The sequence below is a fragment of the Balaenoptera acutorostrata genome, chromosome 1 (assembly GCF_949987535.1).
Source record: "Balaenoptera acutorostrata chromosome 1, mBalAcu1.1, whole genome shotgun sequence".
Classification (NCBI taxonomy): domain Eukaryota; kingdom Metazoa; phylum Chordata; class Mammalia; order Artiodactyla; family Balaenopteridae; genus Balaenoptera; species Balaenoptera acutorostrata.
In genome coordinates, this window is record NC_080064.1 from 54,484,539 (window position 1) to 54,498,524 (window position 13,986).

General features: G+C 38.3%; 1 long non-coding RNA gene across 2 annotated transcripts in view; it reads right to left on the minus strand.

The window, feature by feature from the left end:
• LOC130707613 (uncharacterized) overlaps positions 1-13,986 on the minus strand; it is a 112,467-nt gene that overhangs the window by 12,739 nt on the left and 85,742 nt on the right. For both annotated transcript variants that reach the window (XR_009007538.1, XR_009007541.1), the window contains one exon: positions 9,588-9,729. This is a non-coding gene — a long non-coding RNA (uncharacterized LOC130707613). The remainder of the gene's footprint in view (positions 1-9,587; positions 9,730-13,986) is intronic.

A 13,986-nucleotide genomic window follows, 5' to 3' on the forward strand; every position in this document is an offset into this window, starting at 1 on the left:
TAACAATGAACTGTGTTCTCCTTTCTTTCACCTAATCTTCACATCAATCTATTATCTTTTTTTACATAAGGGAACATTGACTATCAGTGAAATTTAATACCTCTGCCATAGTAGTATTTGGATTTAAACTCGGGTTTTATACTTAAAATACTAAGTGGATGCACCTTCTAGAAGCAGCTGGGTTGTAATAAGAAGAGTCTAGATCTGGAGTCACAAGATCTGTGTGAGTCCCACCCCTGCCATGTACTAGCTGTATGGCCTTGGGGGAGTCACTTAGCCTCTAGGACTCAGTGTTCTCCATATATAATGAGAAAAACAATACCTACCCTGTTGACCACACAGGGATATTGTGAGGACAGTGAATAAGTACAAGGATAAGTGTGAGAAGGACTCATCCAAGGCATTGACTTAGGCCTCCTTCTGAAAGGGCTTTGGCTTACCTGGCTTGTCCTTCCTGAGTCCCAGGACAGTGCTTGCTGATATCACCTGGATGGGTAATTGTCAATGGGTAACTATTGACTCTTCACATGAGAACATGTTAATTATATTTATTCAACTTTAGGAAATGTGTGTGTGTGTGTGTGCATGCCTGTACATTTGAATGGGTGCAGTAGAAAGAGAGTGAGTTTGGAGGTCAGACAGCGGCCTTTAAATCAGTCCTACATTCATTAGCTGTATAACTTTGGACAAGTTATTGTCACACTAAACCTCAATTTCCTAATCTGTAAGATGCAGATGATAGGTTGTTATGAGAGTGAAATAAGACTAAATGCTTCTAAGATGACCCTAACTTGTTGCTCAACAAATAGTAGTTTTTGCTATCATCAATATTATAATCTACAAATAATATTCATTCTGGTTTTGGTAATGACTCTAATCCCTCCTCAGTAGAAAACTACCCCATTCAGATCCCCATTTTGTCATTGTTGTTGTTGTTGCACATTCCCTTCTAATTCTATTTTCTGTCCCATATAGGTGAGATTTGAAAATGCGGTCTCCTGGGTGCTAGATCTTTAAAATTATTTCAGAGAATATCAGATTATAATTTTTCCAAGTTAAGAGTTTAAATCTTTATCAGTTTTGTTCTGTAATTCTAATTCTTGCAGTTGCCAGTTTACTATTCTCTAATTTTTGTCAGTAAGGAAAATCTTCTAGAGTAAAAAACTACTCCAAAAGAATATGACCCACCACCCCAAAGTTATCACCTCTAAGTTACTTTTTGTGGCCTTATTAGACAACTCCCCATGGCAAGAGCATCCTGGGATTTTATCTTTTTATGACTATAATGGGCTACTCAGTATTACATTAACTGGAGCAGAAGCAAGAAAAACTACAATCCTGCAGCCTGTGGAACAAAAACCACATTCACAGAAAGATAGACAAGATGAAAAGGCAGAGGGCTATGTACCAGATGAAGGAACAAGATAAAACCCCAGAAAAACAACTAAATGAAGTGGAGATAGGCAACCTTCCAGAAAAAGAATTCAGAATAATGATAGTGAAGATGATCCAGGACCTCGGAATAAGAATGGAGGCAAAGATCGAGAAGATGCAAGAAATGATTAACAAAGACCTAGAAGAATTAAAGAACAAACAAACAGAGATGACCGATACAATAACTGAAATGAAAACTACACTAGCAGGAATCAATAGCAGAATAACTGAGGCAGAAGAATGGATAAGTGACCTGGAAGACAGAAAGGTGGAATTCACTGCTGTGGAACAGACTAAAGAAAAAAGAATGAAAAGAAATGAAGACAGCCTAAGAGACCTCTGGGACAACATTAAACGCAACAACATTCACATTATAGGGGTCCCAGAAGGAGAAGAGAGAGAGAAAGGACCAGAGAAAATATTTGAAGAGATTATAGTCGAAAACTTCCCTAACATGGGAAAGGAAATAGCCACCCAAGTCCAGGAAGCACAGAGAGTCCCATACAGGATAAACCCAAGGAGAAACACGCCAAGACACATAGTAATCAAAGTGGCAAAAATTAAAGACAAAGATAAGTTATTGAAATCAGCAAGGGAAAAACGACAAATAACATACAAGGGAACTCCCATAAGGTTAACAGCTGATTTCTCAGCAGAAACTCTACAAGCCAGAAGGGAGTGGCATGATATACTTAAAGTGATGAAAGGGAAGAACCTACAACCAAGATTACTCTACCCGGCAAGGATCTCACTTAGATTTGATGGAGAAATCAAAAGCTTTACAGACAAGCAAAAGCTAAGAGAATTCAGCACCACCAAACCAACTCTACAACAAATGCTAAAGGAACTTCTCTAAGTGGGAAACACAAGAGAAGAAAAGGACCTACAAAAACAAACCCAAAACAATTGAGAAAATGGTCATAGGAACATACATATCGATAATTACCTTAAACATGAATGGATTAAATGCTCCAACCAAAAGACACAGGCTTGCTGAATGGATACAAAAACAAGACCCATGTATATGCTGTCTACAAGAGACCCACTTTAGACCTAGGGACACATACAGACTGAAAGTGAGGGGATGGAAAAAGATATTCCATGCAAATGGAAATCAAAAGAAAGCTGGAGTAGCTATACTCATATCAGATAAAATAGACTTTAAAATAAAGAATGTTACAAGAGACAAGGAAGGACACTACATAATGATCAAGGGATCAATCCAAGAAGAAGATATAACAATTATAAATATATATGCACCCAACAGAGGAGCACCTCCATACATAAGGCAACTGCTAACAGCTATAAAAGAGGAAATCGACAGTAACACAATAATAGTGGGGGACTTTAACACCTCACTTACACCAATGGACAAATCATCCAAAATGAAAATAAATAAGGAAACAGAAGCTTTAAATGACACAATAGACCAGATAGATTTAATTGATATTTATAGGACATTCCATCCAAAAACAGCAGATTACACTTTCTTCTCAAGTGCACACGGAACATTCTCCAGGATAGATCACATCTTGGGTCACAAATCAAGACTCAGTAAATTTAAGAAAATTGAAATCATATCAAGCATCTTTTCTGACCACAACGCTATGAGACTAGAAATCAATTACAGGGAAAACAATGTAAAAAACACAAACACATGGAGGCTAAACAATACATTACTAAATAACCAAGAGATCACTGAAGAAATCAAAGAGGAAATCAAAAAATACCTAGAGACAAATGACAATGAAAACACGATGATCCAAAACCTATGGGATGCAGTGAAAGCAGTTCTAAGAGGGAAGTTTATAGCTATACAAGCCTACCTCAAGAAACAAGAAAAATCTCAAGTAAACAATCTAACCTTACACCTAAAGGAACTAGAGAAAGAAGAACAAACAAAACCCAAAGTTAGCAGAAGGAAAGAAATCATAAAGATCAGAGCGGAAATAAATGCAATAGAAACAAAGAAAACAATAGCAAAGATCAATAAAACTAAAAGCTGGTTCTTTGAGAAGATAAACAAAATTGATAAGCCATTAGCCAGACTCATCAAGAAAAAGAGGGAGAGGACTCACATCAATAAAATTAGAAATGATAAAGGAGAAGTTAAAACAGACACGGCAGAAATACAAAGCATCCTAAGAGACTACTACAAGCAACTCTATGCCAATAAAATGGACAACCTGGAAGAAATGGACAAATTCTTAGAAAGGTATAACCTTCCAAGACTGAACCAGGAAGAAATAGAAAATAAGAACAGACCAATCACAAGTAATGAAATTGAAACTGTGATTAAAAATCTTCCAACAAACAAAAGTCCAGGACCAGATGGCTTCACAGGTGAATTCTATCAAACATTTAGAGAAGAGCTAACACCTATCCTTCTCAAACTGTTCCAAAATATAGCAGAGGGAGGGACACTCCCAAACACTTTCTTTCTTTTTTTTTTTTTTTAAATTTTATTTCTTTATTTATTTTTGGCTGTGTTGGGTCTTCGCTTCTGTGCGAGGGCTTTCTCCAGTTGCGGCGAGCGGGGGCCACTCTTCATCGCGGTGCGCGGGCCTCGCACTGTCGCGGCCTCTCCCGTTGTGCAGCACAGGCTCCAGACGCGCAGGCTCAGCAGCCGTGGCTCACGGGCCCAGCCGCTCTGCGGCACGTGGGATCTTCCCGGACCGGGGCACGAACCCGTGTCCCCTGCATTGGCAGGCGGATTCTCAACCACTGCGCCACCAGGGAAGCCCCCCAAACACTTTCTACGAGGCCACCATCACCCTGATACCAAAACCAGACAAAGATGTCACAGAAAAAGAAAATTACAAACCAATATCACTGATGAATATAGATGCAAAAATCCTCAACAAAATACTAGCAAATAGAATCCAACAGCACATTAAAAGGATCATACACCATGATCAAGTGGGGTTTATCCCAGGAATGCAAGCATTCTTCAGTATACGCAGATCAATCAATGTGCTACATCACATTAACAAACTGAAGAATAAAAATCATATGATCATCCCAACAGATGCAGAAAAAGCTTTTGACAAAATTCAACACCAATTTATGATAAAAACTCTCTAGAAAGTGGGCATAGAGGGAACCTACCTCAACATAATAAAGGCCATATATGACAAATCCACAGCCAACATCGTTGTCAATGGTGAAAAACTGAAACCATTTCCTCTATGATCAGGAACAAGACAAGGTTGCCCACTCTCAGCACTACTGTTCAACATAGTTTTGGAAGTTTTAGCCACATCAATCACAGAAGAAAAAGAAATGAAAGGAATCCAAATCGGAAAAGAGGAAGTCAAACTGCCACTGTTTGCAGATGACATGATACTATACATAGAGAATCCTAAAGATGTTACCAGAACACTACTAGAGCTAATCAGTGAATTTGGTAAAGTATCAGGATACAAAATTAATGCACAGAAATCTCTTGCATTCCTATACATTAACGACAAAAAATCTGAAAGAGAAATTAAGGAAACTCCTATTAACCATTGCCACAAAAAGAATAAAATACTTAGGGATAAACTTACCTAAGGAGACAAAAGACCTGTATGCAGAAAGCTATAAGACACTGATGAAAGAAATTAAAGATGATACAAACAGATGGAGAGATATACATGTTCTTTGACTGGAAGAATCAACATTGTGAAAATGACTATACTACCCAAAGCAATCTACAGATTCAATACAATCCCTATCAAAATACCAATGGCATTTTTCGCAGAACTAGAACCAAAAATTGCACAATTTGTATGGAAACACAAAAGATCCCAAATAGCTAAAGCAATCTTGAGAAAGAAAAACAGAGGTGGAGGAATCAGGCTCCTTGACTTCAGACTATACTACCAGACTACAGTAATCAAGACAGTATGGTACTGGCACAAAAACAGAAATATAGATCAATGGATCAGGATAGAAAGCCGAGAGATAAACCTGCGCACCTATGGTCACCTTACCTTTGATAAAGGAGGCAAGAATATACAATGGAGAAAAGACAGCCTCTTCAATAAGTGGTGCTGGGAAAACTGCACAGGTACACGTAAAAGAATGAAATTAGAATACTCCCTAACACCATACACAAAAATAAACTCAAAATGGATTAAAGACCTAAATGTAAGGCCAGACACTATCAAACTCTTAGAGGAAAACATAGGCAGAACACTCTATGACATAAATCACAGCAAGATCCTTTCTGATCCACCTCCTAGAGTAATGGAAATAAAAACAAAAATAAACAAATGGGACCTAATGAAACTTAAAAGCTTTTGCACAGCAAAGGAAACCATAAACAAGACGAAAAGACAACCCTCAGAATGGGAAAAAATATTTGCAAACAGACCAACTGACAAAGGATTAATCTCTAAATTATATAAGCAGCTCATACAGCGCAATATCAAAAAAACAAACAAACCAATCCAAAATGGGCAGAAGACCTAAGCAGACATTTCTCCAGAGATGATATACAGATTGCCAACAAACACATGAAAGGATGCTCAACATCACTAATCATTAGAGAAATGTAACTTGAAACTACAATGAGGTAATACCTCACACCAGTCAGAATGGCCATCATCAAAAAAGCTACAAACAATAAATGCTGGAGAGGGTGTGGAGAAAAGGGAACCCTCTTGCACTGTTGGTGGGAATGTAAGTTGATACAGCCACTGTGGAGAACAGTATGGAGGTTCCTTAAAAAACGAAAAATAGAACTACCATACAACCCAGCAATCCCACTACTGGGTATATACCCTGAGAAAACCATAATTCACAAATACTCATGTACTACAATGTTCATTGCAGCCTTATTTAAAATGGCCAGGATATGGAAGCAACCTAAGTGCCCATCGACAGATGAATGGATAAAGAAGATGTGGCACATATATACAATGGAATATTACTCAGCCATAAAAAGAAACGAAATTGAGTCATTTGTAGTGAGGTGGATGGACCTAGAGACTATCATACAGAGTGAAGTTAGTTAGAAAGAGAAAAACAAATACCATACACTCACACATATATATGGAATCTTAAGAAAAAAAAAAATTGGTTTTGAAGAACCTAGGGCCAGGACAGGAATAAAGATGCAGACGTAGAGAATGGACTTGAGGATACGGGGAGGGGGAAGGGTAAGCTGGGACAAAGTGAGAGAGTTGCATGGACATATATACACTACCAAATGTAAAATAGGTAGCTAGTGGTAAGCAGCTGCATAGCACAGGGAGATCAGCTCGGTGCTTTGTGACCACCTAGAGGGGTGGGATAGGGAGGGTGGGAGGGAGACGCCAGAGGAAGGGGATATGGGGATAAATGTATACATATAGCTGATTCACTTTGTTATACAGCAGAAACTGACACAACATTGTAAACAACTATACTCCAGTAAAGATGTTAAAAATAATAAAATAAAAATGAAATGTAATTCAAAAAAATATGGTCAGAAAGGTACATTTTATGGTATGTTTATTTAAGCATAATTTTAAAAATTGTTTTTTCTTCTGCAGCCCACCTTAATTCACAATCTAGCTGAATGTGGGAATGGTACCTCAGGAAATAAAGAAACTGCTGAAAACAAATATATGAAAAAAGAAAATTTCAGCTAATATATAAAAATATTATGCCATCCCAGCCCTATCAAATAATTTTCCCCCTTTTATTTTCCTCAGAAAAGCAGAATTATCTCCAGAATGTAGATTCTGATTTTTAAAAAAGGAAGAGGAGCTATCCTGCATGGAGTCAATCTTAATCGATTCATTGTAAGCCTACTGTATCTTTTTTCCAACTCTCCATTCTAAATTTGGACTCCTGGCCAAATGTTGCCCTCTTTCTCTCTCTGTCTCTTATTCCCTGCTCCACCTCCCTCTTTCTCTCTTTCAAAATTTACCTAATTAGGAACAACTCTTAGTGGTCACCATTTTTCTAGTTTTTGCGTACATCATTAGTAGAGTAATATACATGGGTTCCAGATAATTTAACAAATGGTGTTGTGACAACTGGTTTTAAAAAGTGAGTTTGATCCATTGTACATCTTGCACTAAAATAAATTCCAGATGGATTGAAGATTGTTTTTAATGATTCATAAATGTTGTGGAGGAAACCTGAGCGAATTTGTTTTTATGCAATTTTGCAATGGGGAGGATTCTCTAAGTATGACATAAAATTCAGAAGCCATAAAAGAAAACTTTGATACATTTAAACTCATAAAAACTTTAAACAAAATTCTTTGTAGAAAAAAACTACCTTAAAGTCAAAAAGAAGATCAACTGGGAAAACATTCTTGCCGTATGTATTGTAATCAAACTGCTAATTTCCTTAATATATAAAATGCTTCAACAATAGTAAAAATGGGCAAATGATACAAACGGTTTAAAGAAAGGGGAAAATGGCTCTTAAACATATGAAAACGTACTCAATCTCATCATAATAAAAGAAATACAAGTGAAAACTAACAAGATTGACAAAAGACAAAAATTTGGATAAAATATTGGCTTTTTAAGGATATGGGGAAACAATCACTTTCAAAGTTTGTTGAAGGGAATGTGAATTAATACAGTCTTTATTGATCAAAATGTTAAATTTATTCTTTGACCTGGGAATTCTCCTTCTGGAAATTTACCCCTTGGATACAGCCACAAAAACATACATGCAAATAACTTTCCTCTGATAGGAAACTGCTTATATAAATTTTGATACACCCATAAAGTAGAATATTATATAACCGTAAAAGGAATAAGGCAGCTCTACAGGTACTGATGTGGAACTATCTCCAGGATACATTGCATAGTGAAGAAACACACCGAATAATCTGTATAATATGCCATCATTTGTGTAAACAACAACAACAAAAGAATTTATAAATGTATATGGTTGCATTGACATAGACTATGTCTCAGAGTGTATAAAATCCTGGTTTGCCTCTGGGACTCCAGGGCAGAAAAAAGCCTTAGTGTTTACTGAATACTTTTTTGTACCTTTTTGATCTTGTGTCTATATTATCTATTACACAGTAACAGCAACTCCAACTCCAGCCTGTATCCCATGACAGCCATCTCTTTGTAACTGGCATTGGGACACCCCTTTCTTTCTTGCAAGCCCAGTTTTATGTTTATATTTTTTGCTGGTATATAACATCCAGAATACTGTGCAGCTTTAAGAAAAGGAGGCCTGCACTAGGCAGGACCAGCTCCAGCAGAGATGTTCCGAACTCTGCTGTAATCACACATAGGAGGGTAAAGTTAGGATCAGAGATTAGAGAGAGAATCTAGTGGGGTTACATTCTGTCAATCAATTCCCTTCTTTGGTCCTCAGTCTTTTTATTTGTAAAATTAGTTTAGATTATGTCCAATGTGCTATAATAGTTCTAGGACTCTATGAGTGACTAACCACGTTCCTAGTAAAGGCAGTATAGAATATTAGTTAAAGGCACTGTGGAGCCATATTATGTGGGTTCAAATGCTAGCCTTGCTACTTATTGTCCTTAGGCAAATTTTTAAACTTTGTGTCTCAGTTTCTTCATTGATAAAATCGAAATGATAATAATAGAACCTGCCTTATAAGAATATTGGGAGGATTGGAACTTCCCTGGTAGCACAGTGGTTAAGAAATCGCCTGCCAACGCAGGGGACACAGGTTCGATCCCTGGTCCAGGAAGATCCCACATGCCGCGGAGCAACTAAGCCCGTGCACCACAACTACTGAGCCTGCGCTCTAGAGCCCACGAGCCACAACTACTGAAGCCCGCACGCTTAAAGCCCATGCTCTGCAACAAGAGAAACCACCGCAACTAGAGAAGGCCTGCGCCCAGCAATGAAGACCCAACGCAGCCAAAAATAAAAAAAATAAAAAAAATAGAAATTGGGAGGATTAAATGAGTTACAATGCTTAAAACACTGAGGAGTGCCCGGTACATGTTAAGCGCTACAAAAATGTTGCTGTTGTTGCTGCTGCTTCTCCTTCTTCTTCTTCTTCTTCTTAATTATTATTATTAATTTGTGCAAGGTTCAAGGGATCATGGGAAGTCTGGCCTCAGTAAACTAATCCTGAAAAGAGACTCACTCCCTGATAACCCTTGGAAGTATGATAGCTCTAGATATTAAAAAGAAGCATGAACAGAAAAGGATCTGCCAGTCTCATCCTACCTTTGATAGCATCAATCAATTAATGCATCACTTTCGAATACTTTAATGCTTCAGGGCCTGCAGAGGAAATACACAGCCTGATCTTCACTCTTCAGTTGTTAACACTGAGGTTGGGAGGACACATTTCTGATAGACGAGGCAACTAAAAGAAGAAGGGGAGAATTTTTCATTTATTGAGACATACTGAGTGTTTATGTGTTAAATCCTTTGCAAAAATATTCTTATTTAACTGGGGGCAACATCAACTAATACTATATTGATTGCTAAATTGTGTAAAGCAGCTTGCAAGTGCAGAAGAAATTCTGAGGCAAGACATCCAAGAGAGACTGATGAAGATGTTTGCAAACTCCGTTAATGAATCAGCTTGGACTACGTGTTAAATACACATATTCTCAAGCCGCATCCTAAACCCACTGAGTCTGAATCCCCAGGGGTGAGAGTCTTGGGAAGGGCTCTCAGACAATACTTCTCACTGGAAAATTTTGGAAACCCTCGATTAGAAGACATCTTGAAGGAGTGAAGTAAGTCAGAAAGAGAAAAACAAATATCGTATATTAATGCACATATGTGGAATCTAGAAAAATTGTATAGATGAACTTATTTATAAAGCAGAAATATAGACACAGATGTAGAGAACAAACGTCCAGATACCAAGGGGGGAGGGTGGGTGGGATGGATTGGGAGATTGGGATTGGCATATATACACTACTATGTATAAAATAGATAACTAATGAGAACAGACTGAAATAAAATAAAATAAAATGGATAACCAACAACAGCAAAAATGAATAAAATAAAATACTTTTATGAAAAAGAAACGAAGACATCTTGAAGGGTCAGGAGGAGATCGTTCTATTCTCTGAGAGTTTTCATTCACATGTCACAAAACAAAGCAAGGAGCGAACTGGATAGGAGCCAGCAGCAGGCTCTGTGCTAGTTTCTCTTGTTGCCCACCTGAGGGTCCAGAAGACCTCGACCTAGAAGATTACACCCCCAAGAGATTTTTCTCCTTAAAAACCATTCAAGGGGGCTTCCCTGGTGGCGCAGTGGTTGAGAATCTGCCTGCCAATGCAGGGGACACGGGTTCGAGCCCTGGTCTGGGAAGATCCCACATGCCGCGGAGCAACTGGGCCCGTGAGCCACAACTACTGAGCCTGCGCGTCTGGAGCCTGTGCTCCGCAACGAGAGGCCGCGACTGTCAGAGGCCCGCGCACCGCGATGAAGAGTGGCCCCCGCTTGCCCCAACTAGAGAAAGCCCTCGCACAGAAACGAAGACCCAACACAGCCATAAATAAATAAATAAATAAATAAATAAAAAGAAATTATTCTTTAAAAAAAAAAAAAAAAAAAAAAAACCACTCAAGGAGGACTGGAGTTCGTGTCTTGATCCACTGGCTCCATACCTGAGTACAAGGATTGCCTGGTTTTTAAAAAGAAAAAAAAAGAAAAAAACCTCTTTGAGCTGTAGTCTCACGCACTGTGACGTCAGCAGAACCCCAAGACTGAATTATAGCTTTGCATTCAATCAAGAATCATGTATTATTCTCTACGTTATCCATCACTGCTTCCCCACTGCTCAGAAGACAGAGTGACAGCAATACACACAATGGGCAAGCACCTGAGGTGCTTTAAACCTATCAATAATAAGCATTGTTCTCAAAAAGATTTTGCTCTGTGGAAAAAGCAGAATGCAACAGCCTTTCCAATGACCAACAGAGGCTTTGAAATTGTTTCCCATTAAATGTGCAAATTCTGAAGCCACAGAATTCAGTCACCACCTTGTTCATGCCCTAGGGATTTGGTTTGGACTGAATCAAAAAAATATCTCTGTTCATATTAAATGCAAAATGATTATTGGATGTCCTGCTTCTCACATTTAACTGCATACAAACACTAACATTCAATCTATGTGAAATTAATGAGTTGGTGGTGAGTCTGGTATATGTGTTTAATCAGAAAATTACATTGAGAATACTTGAAGGCATATTAATTGAAGTTTATCAAGAAGGCAGGAGGTATTCAGACACAGACACAAATGAAAAATATATCAGTAGCTGTGCCTGTAATTATCTATCACAGTTGCCTTGCACATTCTAGTGCCTTTAAATAAAAATGAAACATAGTACATGCTTGGACCATTTTAGACATTAGAAATGTTTGATATAGACATTTTATTTTTCCTATTAAACTGGATTGAATTACACAGTTACACACAGAGAATATGCCCTTGCTGTTGTATTGATGAATGCAGGCAATAGTAATTGGCAAATAGTACTTCCCCTGATATTATTAGCTACAAATTTCTGAGATTAGAATGAATATAAAGCATTCCTTTACCTAGCTTGATTCTTTGTGTAAATAATTAAAGAAAACAAGCTCTTGACACAATGGCCCCCATAAATGTTATCATAATAAGACATACTTACAAATCAAATGTAACGATGACCAGCTTGGTACCTTTAAACTTGTTTTCCCAGATTTAGCCCCAAGAAATGCAACAGACTTTATTGATACTTGTGGCATCTTATTGTACTGCTAGATCCAATGGACCTATTAACTCACTGGATGGACAAATCCAGCTGGCCTGGCTTTCTCAAATACAGGGATTAGGATTCCTTCTTTAATTTACTTTGCTGTGTGTTTACCATTTCCTTCTCTCTAGTGATCTAGATATCTTGCCTTCTTTCATCTTTGAGAATCCCTGCCTGTACCCACCTGTCATGAGGCCTGAAATAAGGAACTGAAAAATTAGGCAATTTCCAAATATTCAATATCTTTGTGGAGGCTCAATATCCAGAAGCTTCACTGCAGTTTTATGCATTCATTGGATGCTGGGCAGAGTGTGGACAAGGCCACGGTTCATTCAGTACCTCTGAGGTCAGCACCTTCCTGTGACGCTGGACAAGAAATGAGCAGAGGACGACTCTCAGCTCTCCGACAGACTGGCAGCATAGCCTGCTGCCACGTGTTTACCCTTCCAGAGGAATTCTGCGGAGCTCTTGGCATCCATCATCTCGTTTAATCTGCACAACTACTCTGTGAGTTTGACATTATATCTTTGTTTAACAAATGAGGAAACTGAGTCATGGAGTGGTTATATAACTCGCTCAAGATTCAGATTATAGAAGACAACTAAAATGAAAAAGAGAAAAGAAACCACTTGAGCTAGAAATGACAGAGTTGGGATCTGAACCCAGGACTGCTGGCTTCCAAATACACTATTATTTTGAACTACCTTCTGTATGAATACTTATGTAATATATCTTCCTATAGCTTATACATTTTTTTAAAGATTTTTTTTGATGTAGACCAATTTTTTAAAGACTTTATTGAATTTGTTACAACATTGTTTCTGTTTTACATTTTGGTTTTTTGGTCATGAGGCATGTGGGAATCCCAACTCCCCAACCAGGGATCGAACCCACACCCCCTGCATTGGAAGGCGAAGTCTTAACCACTGGACCACCAGGAAGTCCCTATAACTTATACATTTTTAAAAAATAATAAACTTGGTCATCAGTCCCTTGGTAGCCTAATTTTTTAATCCTTTTCTCAGAGGAGAATCTGAAGGTCTGGGGGAAAATCAGAAGGTATTTTATTTATTTATGTCAGGGACCTAGACAGTGGAATCTCATGCCTTTTCCTTCACACCCAAGTTTTCACCCTTTTTGTGTATATGTTATCCCATACATTTTGTTTATTAAATTTTATTTGTTTGCACAAGCTTTCCTTACAAGAAATGTAAGTCTTGCCTAGAAGTCTTGCATAGTGGTTATGAGCACGAAATCTCAAGCCAGGCTACTTAATTCAAAAACAAACTCCTCCATTTATTATTCAACCTTGGGCAAGTTGCTTACGTTCTGTAGGTCTCCATATCTTCATCTGTAAAATGGGGATGATGATGGTGGTAGCTATCTGTGGATAAAATGAGATAACGCATAGACAGTGCCTGGCACTAGTAAGAACCGGAAAGCCTTAGCTACTGTTACCAGTATAAGAAGCATCAGTCTTTAACTCAAGACTACAATAAGAAGGCTCACTGACTATGGGGACCCCATTCTATTTTCTCTTTCCTGTTAACTGGGAGGATAATCAGGATTCTTTAATCCAGAGGCAGAACAAGGTCATCTCCCAAAATTAGGCCAAATAATGGAGTCCCAGTGAATTGGAAGCAGACAGGTCATCTCACTTCTACCTTCAGCCCTGCTCTTAGCTGTATGACTTTGGGCAAGTCACATTAAGCCTTCGGTTTCCCCTTGTCTCAGACATGGGGAAATCAACCTGCCCCTGAGGTTCCTGCCAGGGCTAACCTTCTGGGAAGTACCCAGGCAATCATGAGTGAGCGCTCACTTCCAAGAGGTTGTAATTTCCTTGCTTCACCTGACCATCACAATCTAGC